Below are 13081 nucleotides of genomic sequence, written 5' to 3' on the forward strand. Positions count from 1 at the left end.
ACAATCAATCAACAATCAACATATGGGCAATAATCATAAAAAACACAACTAGTCTTGAACTTCAGCTACAAATTCTGGTAACATGGCAATATACAGTATAGGTGAGTAGCACCTGAAGAAGGCTCCACGGCCGAAACGTTGTGTTCTCTTTCTTCTTTTTTTCAGCATGGAATAAACCTATTACTTGTTCCAATATACAGTATAGTAATGACAAACACAAAACTAATTACATTAACACACTAACTCAAAACCACATTTTGATTCAAATATACATTTTAAAATGTACAACTTCTATATTTCCAAGAAAAAAAAATATTACAATGGAAGTTAAGATGATTTTTGTCCACTATTTGCAAACCCTGTCTAATTGTCCTAACAGTTAGAACCAAAAACCTATTATTTTCAGTGTCCAGATCTCCTGGCCCCCTGCCTTGCATATGCATTCTTCAAGTAACACATTGCATGGTCCTTTATTTCTTTTTCTGTTGATGTAGGGTGGGACTTCAGCACCGCAGCTAGGAGAAAATTATATAATATTACTTCCCAAATAAATGATGATTAATATCTTCTTTAGTATAATCTAAAAAATGAACGGTTTACTAAGCTCAAAACTGAAATAAATGTATAAAATTTAGCTTGCATCATAGCAGTTGAGCAATAAAGTCTGTCCTAATTAAAGAGTACCCAAAGTTTGAAAGTACAACATAGAATAAGAATAGAGAAACGGCAAAACGATTTTGTGTCATCTTCCCCATTCACACTATTTTATGTGCCATTTTTTGCTTATTCACGTACTATTTTAATCAAAATAATATTAAGAAAGATCTGTATGTATTCAGATAGTATTATTATTGTTCATACTTACTCGTCAAAAGAGGATTGCTGAGATATTTGCGGATATACTTCTACATTTGAAAAACGTGTCCAAAATGGTGACCAACGAATACTAGCAATGCATTGTGGTATATAAGCGGAAAATATGCTGGGTTCGATATTTTCTCAACGTATGCGTTTATTAATGTTGTCGATATTATGGTTGAAATATAACATTGAAAATACATCGCGGCTATGTGCCCCCTGCTATGAGCTGATGTGCAATTTTAACGCATGTAGTTAGTAAGGATCGGTCACTGTTGTATGGTATTATATATAATGACATTATGGAATAGGATGGGGACAGGCCTGGCATCACGGGGGGAGGGGGGAATGTCGCCCCTTCAGTTTTGGGCAAAAAGATTTACCTAACTTAATTTGCGCCCTAAAAAAATAGTTGTACTTTGTCAATGGTCAGACAACACTAAATGACACGAACAGTCACTCAGTCTGTTTGATGGGCAGGAGGGCTATCCGTCCAGGAACTGCACATATCAGTGTCGTTATTGAGTGTCAACATTACGATCCTGTTTGCTCAGGTGGACCGATTCCTTGCAGTAGTTTATCATTATACTTAAAATCGTTATATAACTAGGACTAGTTATAGCAGTCTGTGCTTTCTGTTGGTTTTACAACATTTTTTCTTAACGATTCAGAACGTCCATGTAGCTGCAAAAATGAACGCTTATGGTACTTTTCGCTCCAGGCAATACTCTCCAGTGAGAGTGACGAAAAATGTGAAACTGAACTTCATCGCAAATACCAGATTGCTAGTCGATATCTTCTATCATGAAGCACTAATCAATGGCATAGCTGCGAGATTTCATTTGGGTAGCTGCACCGTACAGCTCCGTTTCAACCGAAATATCACCCCCGCTCAGAATTTCAGACGCCCCCCTACAGATTTTTCCCCGGGCACCGCGCACTGATGGGAGACGGGGTTTCCAGGAAATGGTATCAACTTTTCTCAAGAAAATAAAAATAGAAACTCTATAGGCACTCAAACATTTTACTGTTTTTTTTTCAGGCAGGTGGCAAGACCCCTCCGCAAAACCCTTGTATGCCAAGCTGTGGGCATTGATTCGTCGAATATACGTATATTCACGGCGAAAATAAGGTTATACGTATATATACGTCGCCTCGACGTATAATCAACGTCGAATTGCAACCGTAAAATCGACGACATTAATAAATGCATATATAACGTCGAAAACACATCTAACACTAGGAGTATACGGCACTCTGCACAGTGTACGAAGTAAATTATTTTCGCAGTAATTAATTTACACGTGTATAATAAATATAGTAAATATAATTAATTACTGCGAAAATAATTTACTTCGTACACTGTGCAGAGTGCTGTATACTCCTAGTGTTAGATGTGTTTTCGACGTTATATATGCGTTTATTAATGTTTATTTCACAGTGTCGTGCACCTTTTCATTGCTCTCGCTTTCAGAGCCTCCGCACGGCACACGACTCAACATCAGGAAGCACATTGAAGTGAAAGCAGGGAGCGCTGCGACATGCACTGTGCAGATCCCGCCACACTAAGAGGTGAGTGGGTCTGTTCGATGCACAAAGAACGCTTTGATAAGCGTCAAAGGCAAATCATTCCGAGTTGGTCGTTTGTGTTTTCCGTTCAGACGCGAAATGCTGAAATGATCTCTCGGCTCCTCGGTTGTCATTTCTGCTCCGTAAAGGAATCACAGCACGAGTCGGCTTCCAGCACGGTGGGTCGGGACACGATGCCGGGGGTCGGAGAGAGCGATGTCTTCCTCGTTAGTATAGGACCTGTCACGTGGACCTGTCACCTGTCCCCACCTGTCACGCGGGAGACCGGGGTACATCAGGACGCGCATTGAAGTGAAAGCAGGATGCGCTGCGACATGCACTGTGCAGATCCCGCCACACTAAGAGGTGAGTGGGTCTGTTCGATCACAGCACTAGGCGAATCCCCAATCCCCTTTTGTGCGTGGCGACAGAAGAAGTCTGGTCTGTTTCCTCCCGGTTTCGATCCGGGGATCTTTCGCGTGTGAGGCAAACGTGATAACCACTACACTACGGAAACTGTGGTCAGATGTGCCCAGCGGCCCAGCGCTGAGCTTCACCAATGCGATTCAGCTGCTTCCAGTGCCTTTATTGGGATGCGCTGATGGACCATGCTCTCTCTCCAGAGACCAGCACGCCTGTCATGGACGGAGCAGGAAAGACGGCGCCACATTCTACAGCCCTCTCCACGCAATCGACGAAATCGGGCTACTGAAGTGGAGAAAATCGCCTCTCCAGAAAGTGCAAATATCATCTTGGAGAGTATAAATCCTATTGCCGAAGGTCAGCCCTGTCTACCAGAGTGACCCTCCCACCTACTGCAGCGATGGTCAGCTCGTCTCACACGCGAGAAGTTTCGGCTGGAAACAAGCGCCCCCTCTTCTCGCACGTTGAGTAGTTTTAATGCGGCTCCTTCGTACACAGTGCTGATCTTTTGGAAAGCAGGAGGCAAGATTGACACGTTCCCATACCGGGAGTCGAACCCGGGCCGCCTGGGTGAAAACCAGGAATCCTAACCGCTAGACCATATGGGAGTGCACAACCCTGCTGTTCCGGGCATCATGCAAGCAAACTACATAAATATGAGAAAACACGCAAGAGAGCTGTCACTCAGAGTGTCGAAGGGTCGATGTATACTGGGGCTCAGTTGAAATGCAACGTCAGGACTTTCCCGAATTATGTCACACGAAGAGAGCACAGCCTTTTCCGCCCTGCCACGTGTGTATCGGTAACTCGCCGTGATCGTATAGTGGTCAGTACTTTGTGTTGTGGCCGCAACAACCCCGGTTCGAATCCGGGTCACGGCAGAATAGGGGCGTCTGCTTTTACTACTTGCACGAATGAAGGCAAAAAAAAGCCAATTGATGTGAACGAACGGCGCTTTACAGAGGAGTACTGCCTGACTGGATCGTTGATGAACGACAGAGACCACTCCGACCTCTTCTCGGGTTTCTTCAATGACTTACTAAGGATCTTCTTCACATTCGCCCATGCAGGGGAAGCCAGTTACACCAAAGCAAACGCAGGAAAGTGCAATTCAAGCAGAGACCAGGAGGGACTTGTTTACACCGAGAGTGGTCGGAGAATGGAACAATGCGCCCAGCCCTGTTGCTGGAGCCGATTCTTGATGAGATCTTGGGCTCACTAAGAAGCCCCCGCTGGATGCTAATCTTTCTGTTGTTCTTGCAGGTCCTGCGCTGCTATTGAGCCGACAGAGCTCGTCCTGATCTGTCGGCACAGCCCAATTGCAAATGATCGGCTCCGCATACAGAAGGAACGTGCGTTTGGTACAAGAGTGCATGAAGGCACCGGAAATACATTGGGAACAAATGACCGGTCGCTCAATACCTCTGTGAAGTACAGGAGCGTGCAAAACGAGGCTGTTTCCGCCCGGTCTCGAACCGGGGACCTTTCGCGTGTTAGGCGAACGTGATAGCCGCTACACCACGGAAACCTGCGGGGACTGCTGCTGGTGTCTCGCTTGCGTTTCGGGCTGAGAAAGGGACGCGTTTAGGCAGGGGGCGCTGGAGAGAGGAACAAAGGGCGCGATGAAACAAAACACCGAAACCCGGGATCTTTAGATCTTCAGTCTAACGCTCTCCCAGCTGAGCTATTTCGGCGGTGCACAGAGCCCACAGCCACCTGCTCCAGCCTTCCTGTGTTGCGGCATGAGCGCACCAAGAGTAGCGGGAGAGTGTTGCAGGAACGTCACTCAGAAGGAAAGCCACCCAGGTGCGCCCTCTGAGCTCTGTCCAGCGCATCTTCCTCGCATGGACTCCTGCCTGCGACGGGCAGGAAACAATTAGCAAGAACAGAACAACACCCCATGGGTGTCTCATGACCACACCTTAGGTTGTGACACGTGCAGGTGTGAGGGGTTGCCGGGCTACTTTGGAGCAGAGCTTGGGCGGAGGGAGGGCGGGAAAGCAGACAAAGAGGTGACACCTCAAGGTCTGCACGATCACAGCTCTCCGCCGCCCCAGGCTTCCGCTCGATAAGCTGCTGGACACACCCGCCCCTCCTCACACAGACCGTGGAAAAGCCCCCGAGTCGGAGGGCTCTCTCTTCCTCCCAGGAGCTCTTGGACACGACGCACAGACAGGGTGCGGGGAGCCGCCGCCTGCAAACACGGCTCCAGGCAGGACTCCACTCCGTAGGAGCCGCAGAGCAGAGGAGATGGGGGCAGCTTAGCTCCTGTGCAGAGACCTGAGCTGCTGTTGCTGCAGACGCTGTCTTTTCTGCACTCGGGGTAGGAGTGAATGTTGAGTTGCCCTTAGAAATGAAGCAGAGTACTTCAACGGCACGGGTGTGTGTGTGTGCGTGCGCCCTGGTGATTCTGGGAGACAGATCGAACCTGGGCTAAAAGAGAGGAGGCTTAGCCCTCTTCCATTTGCTACTTCAAAGTTGTACAACCCATTTGTATCTGCTAGGCGGCGCAGTTGTCGTGCACAAAGAACGCTTTGAAAAGCGTCCAAAGCAAGTCATTCCGAGTTGGTCGTTTGTGTTTTCCGTTCAGACGCGAAATGCTGAAATGATCTCTCGGCTCCTCGGTTGTCATTTCTGCTCCGTAAAGGAATCACAGCACGCGTCGCCTTCCAGCACGCTGGGTCGGGACACGATGCCGGGGGTCGGAGCGTGTGATGTCTTCCTCGTTAGTATAGTGGCAAGTATCCCCGCCTGTCACGCGGGAGACCGGGGTTCGATTCCCCGACGGGGAGTAGCTTTTCTTTTACCTCCTTAGAGAAAGGACTGCCTTTCACTTCTCTGTTTTCTAACATAGCGTCGTGCACCTTTTCATTGCTCTCGCTTTCAGAGCCTCCGCACGGCACACGACTCGACATCAGGAAGCACATTGAAGTGAAAGCAGGGAGCGCTGCGACATGCACTGTGCAGATCCCGCCACACTAAGAGGTGAGTGGGTCTGTTCGATGCACAAAGAACGCTTTGATAAGCGTCAAAGGCAAATCATTCCGAGTTGGTCGTTTGTGTTTTCCGTTCAGACGCGAAATGCTGAAATGATCTCTCGGCTCCTCGGTTGTCATTTCTGCTCCGTAAAGGAATCACAGCACGAGTCGGCTTCCAGCACGGTGGGTCGGGACACGATGCCGGGGGTCGGAGAGAGCGATGTCTTCCTCGTTAGTATAGGACCTGTCACGTGGACCTGTCACCTGTCCCCACCTGTCACGCGGGAGACCGGGGTACATCAGGACGCGCATTGAAGTGAAAGCAGGATGCGCTGCGACATGCACTGTGCAGATCCCGCCACACTAAGAGGTGAGTGGGTCTGTTCGATCACAGCACTAGGCGAATCCCCAATCCCCTTTTGTGCGTGGCGACAGAAGAAGTCTGGTCTGTTTCCTCCCGGTTTCGATCCGGGGATCTTTTGCGTGTGAGGCAAACGTGATAACCACTACACTACGGAAACTGTGGTCAGATGTGCCCAGCGGCCCAGCGCTGAGCTTCACCAATGCGATTCAGCTGCTTCCAGTGCCTTTATTGGGGTGCGCTGATGGACCGTGCTCTCTCTCCAGAGACCAGCACGCCTGTCATGGACGGAGCAGGAAAGACGGCGCCACATTCTACAGCCCTCTCCACGCAATCGACGAAATCGGGCTACTGAAGTGGAGAAAATCGCCTCTCCAGAAAGTGCAAATATCATCTTGGAGAGTATAAATCCTATTGCCGAAGGTAAGCCCCGCTAAGCCCCGGCGCAAAATAGGCAGGCAGGACCGCACTAAGCGTCAGAGCCGCCGTGAGCGCTACGGGGAAGGCAAGGGCTCAGGCAGAGTCTATCATAAGACTGGACGAAGGGAGTCGACTGCAGCCCGCCTGGCCAGGCTTGAACAAGCCCTGCCTGAGAGATCAGGACAGGGTAAACCTTCCGCAGCGAATGCCAGAAGTGTGAATGAGCTTAGGGGGACCACGCCCCTTCTCACTGGAGGAGGCGGGGATCCGTCCCAAGCCCCTCCCTCAGTCTATCTGATTGGGTGGGAGGGTTCCTGCCTGGAAGAAGGCTTTGACTCTGAGTTGGGCGCTGACCCCGCCACTGAAGTCAAAGAAAAGGCAGGCTTCCTACAATTCTTAGGGAATCTCAGCCAGAAAGGCAAAGCAAGGCGTATTTATATCAAGGTTTCTCTTGAAAACGTCTTAGATAGAGAAGCACTGATTGACACTGGGGCTGAAATTAGTTTGATGTCAGCCGATCTACTCAGCGAGCTCAAACGAGTAGCGAAAGGAAAAGGCATCAGACTTAAGGTAGAACCGTGTAAGATAGATATTTCCAGCTATACCCAGGATCATGCCAGGATCACACACCGAGTGTGGGTGGCACTTAGGTTCGGGCCAATGAACGTGGTGCATCCTGTTTACATCTCTAGGTTAAAAACAGAGCCACTACTCATTGGCCAAGACCTGCTTGACAGGCTGGAGCCTCTGGTGGACTGCCAGCGTGGAAAATTGTGGGCTCAGGTCAAAAACCCTAAGCCTGTTGCACAGCAAAAAGGGGGATTCAGTGGTTATGCTGTGATCACACAGTGCCCACTGAACACTATAGCTGAGTTGGAGGTTCCTCCTGGTTCCTCTGGACGAGAATAAATGTCTCTTCTTGCTTTCCAAAACTACAGGGAAGTCCTGCCCAGGCCAGCACTCCCACGGTCTCCCAACTACAGGAGCAGTGCTCCGAGCAGCTGCTTGACCCGCCAGGTAAAGCACACCCCCTTTTCATCCCTGAAGAAGAGTGGATCTCCCTGTCCGGTAATGAATGGGAGTCCTTTCTGTGCACCCTGGTACCTCAGGGGGTCCAGGACTACCACCCCATGGTGGTGGGAGGGGGTCCAGGTGGCAGAAGTGCAGGTTGATGATGTAATTCTTAGCCTCAGCTCTGAGAAGTCCATAATCAGTGAAGGTCTGTTCGAGGACCTGTCGCGAAGCTGTCAGGTGACCCTGGTGACGCAGTCACAGGTTCTGTGGTGGGCACCCCCACCTCATAGGTCCATTTGGAGCAAAGGAAGCTGTGTAGCTTCCATCTCCATCAGAAAAAGGAAGTTTGCTCACTACTTCCAGGTAGCACCTCAGCTGACCCATTCGGTCTGCATTGGTGCAGACCTATTGGTTCGACTGGGCGCCCAGCTGGACACAGTAAACAGTGTGCTGTGGAAACGGGTGGACCCAGATGCCCACTCTCTAAGCGGTGACCCCGAGAACATTCGGTCAGGTCAGACGATTCCTCAGGCCTGCCAGGTAGTAAACGAATCGGACCTGATCGTTCCTGCGTCAACAGCAGGGTTTCCGGTACGCCTTGTCCTAAAGAAGGGACAGAGAATGGACGCTGAGATGGTTTTCTTCCAACCATCAGCTCAGTTTATCAGACTGAACCTAGCAGTCTGTTGTACCCCCAGACTGGAACGGAATGGCTGAGCCACCTGCCTGTTGGTGCAGAACATAGCAAAACAAGATGTCAAAATCCCTGCTCGCACTGACATGGGACTGGAATTGACAATAGTTTCTATGATTTCGAACTGGCCATCCCAGTACTGGGGCAGCTCCCTGGTCCCTTGGCTTCATAAAAGCGCCCCTGTAATAAAGAAATTAAATCCAAAATCAAGAGGGCAGTTGCCTACTGAAATACAAGAAGTCATCAATTTTAACCTAGCAACACATTAAAGGCTGCATCTATACAAGTACGATTCTAGAAATGCTCACCAGATTACGTTTTAAGAAGGAACTGCGCTTCAGGTTCTGCCGAGATCTTAACTCGGATGGCAGGATTCAGAGTCCGGAGTGCGGACTGATTGCGCACGGAGGGTCCATATACTGTGGATCCCTCAGTGATCTTCCGCGTGTTCAAACAGCCAGCGTGTGACTCCCCTGTCCCCGTGACCTCATTGCTCTGCTCTCTCCTCTGTGCAGCCGAGCCCGATTCACGGTAAAGTGAAAAAAAATATGCCCTCAACGTGAGATTTACTCTGGAGCGAGGATAGATGTTACCTTTTTATCATTGAACAGGATGTATGTGATGTGGCGACTAGGTTCAATTTTGTATCCTCTTTAAAAGATTAAGGACTGGGGTGAGCGTGATTTACCACCCTTTCAGCTAAGAACCCGACGTGCACACCGTTTAAGCTGCATAGACTCGGTCGTTTAACTCTTCTCCATTAGCAGGGTTAAGGTTAAAGAAAAAAAACATTGCTGACTTCTTTTTTTTTTGCCAGCTGCTAGCGCTGATTAGCAAGGTTTGTATTTCATGTTTTGCAAGTTGCATCCATTTTAAGAAAAACAAGTCGTGTTAAAGACAGGAAATGAATACTTGCATTTAATTAAGTCTAGCCGTAGGCGGTTATCCACTGGGATTCAGACCCAGGGCCTCCTGTTTACTAGGCAGGCGCTTTAACCAACTAAGCCACAGCGCCCCGGGAGTGCTGTCCTTTTGCAGCCACTTGGACACACCACTCAGACACATCTGCATTCGGTGTGTGCTCCGCCTGCTCGCTGAGCAAGTTGCCACCTTTACATACAATAGCAACATCGACACCAAGAGAAAGGATGACAAATGGCTTTTATCTGGAACTTTTCATGTCCAAGGAGCTCAATGTGCTTTCTGTGTACAACAGGGCCACTGAACTCCACGCTGGCCACTGAACCACAGCAGTGGCTTGCTGGCTTGACATCTCCCAAGGAAAATGTTGAAATCGCATGTGGAACAGGAAAATGACCCTCGAGTACGAGGGAAAAAAAAGAAAAAGATCATCTGGAGCGCACCAACCCAGTTGGGACAGCCCAGTTTTGTTAACGAGGTGGCCGAGTGGTTAAGGCGATGGATTGCTAATCCATTGTGCTTTGCACGCATGGGTTCAAATCCCATCCTCGTTGGTTTCCATTCTGTTTTTGATCCCTATTGCTCAATGCACAGTGAAAGCATTGCATACATGTGTCTGACAATGAGAAATGGGCCCCTGAGACAGTCATTTGCCTGTTTCACAAATGATCGTATTTTACTAGAGATTCTGTTTGGGATTCAGATGTGCATTCGGACAGCAATCCCTTTCAAGAAATGATACGTTCTGGATGAGGTCAAAGGTGCATCATTTGGACACTTTGTGGGCTTGAAATACAAAGAAAATCATGTTCTATGGTACAAGATAAATACAAAACTTAAGCTTTTATTATAATTAGATTTGTTTATAAAGCATAAGCAATCATTTATTACATTAATATGTGTAAAAATAACATTTTAGCAACATACGTTTAGTATATTTAGTCCCTAATGCTGAAAGAAATGATCATAGAACATGACTTCTAACCTTACCTGCGGTGTTTTTGATCCCTATTGCTCAATGCACAGTGAAAGCATTGCATACATGTGTCTGACAATGAGAAATGGGCCCCTGAGACAGTAATTTGCCTGTTTCACAAATGATCGTATTTTACTAGAGATTCTGTTTGGGATTCAGATGTGCATTCGGACAGCAATCCCTTTCAAGAAATGATACGTTCTGGATGAGGTCAAAGGTGCTGGAACACTGTATTTAGGATGTGTTTGCAGTTATTCTGTGTTTCTAGCTTCAACCCAGTGATATATATATATATGCTCACTGATTTTTTGGTACATGCCCAGGGCAATAATCATTATGAGGATTTATTTCCATATGTGCTAGAGGTAGTGTTGTGAAATTCTTCAACACACTGGATCGCAGGTTTAAACCTGCACTCTTACTCCTCAAATACCAACAAATGCAGATATGTAGCAATCATATTGTAGCTGACACTCATTTGCCTGTTTCACAAATGATCATATTTTACTAGAGATTCTGTTTGGGATACGGATGTGCATTCTGACAACAATCTCTTTCAAAAAATGATTTTACCTTATCGCAGCTTTGCCCCTCTTGCCTCTTTGGAAAATATCTCCATCTTGTGGTCGTTGTTGGTAATGTCTAGACAATATCTCCATCTTGTGGTCGTTGTTGGTAATGTCTTCTTATGCCCTTTTTTTATTTCAATTCTTTATTAGTTGATTCTAGAATCTCTACAATAGAGCTGAAAATATCAGTTTTGTAGCAGACAATATGACATTAGTTATAGTCCAATTAAGACTTTATTACCCTGTTTGTAACATAACAAATTAAAATTGATTAAAACTAAGTTTGGAACACCAGGGAACATAAAAAATGATTTTTAGGAAAACCATGAGGTTCTCTGTGTCCGATGCCTGCAAGGGGAGAAAGCTAGAATCCTTTGCTTTTTCAAAATTTGAAAATAAACATCATATAACAACAGCTTTCATTCCTAGGAGTGAAAAATAACCATTTTTGAAGACATTAGTTTCTAAAACACTACAATAAAGTTAAAAACATCCGTTTTATATTACTTTTAGTATTTTTAGTGAAATTAGTCATTTATTGCACTATTTTTAATATAATCTCTAATTAAAAGTGAATAGAATTAAGTTTGGAGCAACAAGGAACACAAAAAAAAAAAGATTTTAAGGAAAAAAATGATGTCTTCTGTGCCAGGTGCCTGCAAGGGGAGAAAGCTAGAATCCTACCCAGGCTCCTGGAGCTCTGTCCTGGCTAAAGGAGGGTGAATCCATCCCATTCAAATCTCCATGAAAAAATGATATTTTTAAATTTGAAAAAAAAAAAAACATTATAGAACAACATCTCTTGGTCCACAGAGTGCAAAAATCCAACTTTGAAGAAAATCCATTGACTGATCCCGGAATCCTGAAGTTTCTTCGCATGATATCGGGCTTGCAACCACTTTCTGGAAAATGATGAAAAATGCCAAAAATGAAAAAAAAGTTATCAATTCTAGAGCCTAAGAGGAAAATAAGACAAATGTATATCTCCAAATAATTTTATGTGCTTCAGAAGAGCCCAGGAAAGTTTTTTGCATACATGAAACCACGCCCGTTTGCACGTAAGCAGACATGGTTGCACACACGACTGCATGAAAGCACGCGTGCATGCAAAATCATCCTGTTAAGCATTTGAAAAGCCGCACCACGGCGCACTTGAAATAGCTCTTACATTAGTGGTCGACACAGGAATCGCCTTTTTATTTATGCTCTTACCAACGCGATGGAAAGCAAAACAAAGCAAAGCAGAGCAAAACAAAACGAACAAACGCAAAACCCTCACGTCCCGCACTTGCATATAACGCCGTTACGTGCCCAAGCGGTATTGTACGTCATCCTAGCACTGCACCCCGGGGCGTACGGTATATGGGAATGAGCACACGCCACGAATCGTCTCAAATCACTCCCTACAGCTGTAAGGCGCCTTGAAGCGTGCACCCCCAACATTCTTCTTTGCGCATCTGTGAAAGGTAAACTCTTGAGCAAACTCTGAACCAGCTCTAAGGAAACTAATCCGAATTGATTACCTTTTTTTAGGATTCTAGCTTTCTCCCCTTGCAGGCATCGGGCACAGAGGACCTCGTGGTTTTCCTAAAAATCTTTTTTTTGTGTGTTCCTTGTTGTTCCAAACTTAATTTTAATCACTTTTAATTAGAGATTTTATTAAAAATAGTGCAATAAATGACTAATTTCACTAAAAATAATGTAATATAAAACTGATGTTTTTAACTTTATTGTAGTGTTTTAGAAACTACTATGTCTTCAAAAATGGTTATTTTTCACTCCTAGGAATGAAAGCTGTTGTTATATGATGTTTATTTTCAAATTTTGAAAAAATCAAAGGATTCTAGCTTTCTCCCCTTGCAGGCATTGGACACAGAGAACCTCATGGTTTTCCTAAAAATCATTTGTTATGTTCCCTGGTGTTCCAAACTTAGTTTTAATCAATTTTAATTTGTTATTATGTTAAAAACAGGGTAATAAGTTTCTAATTGGACTATAAATAATGTCATATTGTCTGCTATAAAACTGATGTTTTCATCTCCATTGTAGAGATTCTAGAATCAACTAATAGAGAATTAAAATAAATAAGGGCATAAGAAGACATTACCAACAACGACCACAAGATGGAGATGTTGTCTAGACATTACCAATAACGACCACAAGATGGAGATATTGTCCAAAGAGAAGGGCAAAGCCGCGATAAGGAGATGCTGTCAGAATGCACATCCGGATCCCAAACAGAATCTCTAGTAAAATATGATCATTTGTGAAACAGGCAAATGAGTGTCAGCTACAATA

The 13081-nt window shown here is 45.9% G+C and overlaps 5 non-coding genes across 5 annotated transcripts; 3 read left to right on the forward strand and 2 right to left on the reverse strand.

The window, feature by feature from the left end:
- Window positions 1-3386: 3386 nt before the first annotated feature.
- On the reverse strand, window positions 3387-3458 carry trnae-uuc (transfer RNA glutamic acid (anticodon UUC)). The gene has a single exon. It is a non-coding gene; the product is annotated as a tRNA-Glu (tRNA).
- A 201-nt stretch (window positions 3459-3659) lies between these two features.
- trnah-gug (transfer RNA histidin (anticodon GUG)) lies at window positions 3660-3731 on the forward strand. The gene has a single exon. It is a non-coding gene; the product is annotated as a tRNA-His (tRNA).
- Window positions 3732-4305: 574 nt separating this feature from the next.
- trnav-aac (transfer RNA valine (anticodon AAC)) lies at window positions 4306-4378 on the reverse strand. Its single transcript has one exon. It is a non-coding gene; the product is annotated as a tRNA-Val (tRNA).
- A 1192-nt stretch (window positions 4379-5570) lies between these two features.
- On the forward strand, window positions 5571-5642 carry trnad-guc (transfer RNA aspartic acid (anticodon GUC)). Its single transcript has one exon. It is a non-coding gene; the product is annotated as a tRNA-Asp (tRNA).
- A 4068-nt stretch (window positions 5643-9710) lies between these two features.
- On the forward strand, window positions 9711-9792 carry trnas-gcu (transfer RNA serine (anticodon GCU)). Its single transcript has one exon. It is a non-coding gene; the product is annotated as a tRNA-Ser (tRNA).
- Window positions 9793-13081: the final 3289 nt, after the last annotated feature.

The sequence above is a fragment of the Lepisosteus oculatus genome, unplaced genomic scaffold (assembly GCF_040954835.1).
Source record: "Lepisosteus oculatus isolate fLepOcu1 unplaced genomic scaffold, fLepOcu1.hap2 HAP2_SCAFFOLD_96, whole genome shotgun sequence".
NCBI lineage: Eukaryota > Metazoa > Chordata > Actinopteri > Semionotiformes > Lepisosteidae > Lepisosteus > Lepisosteus oculatus.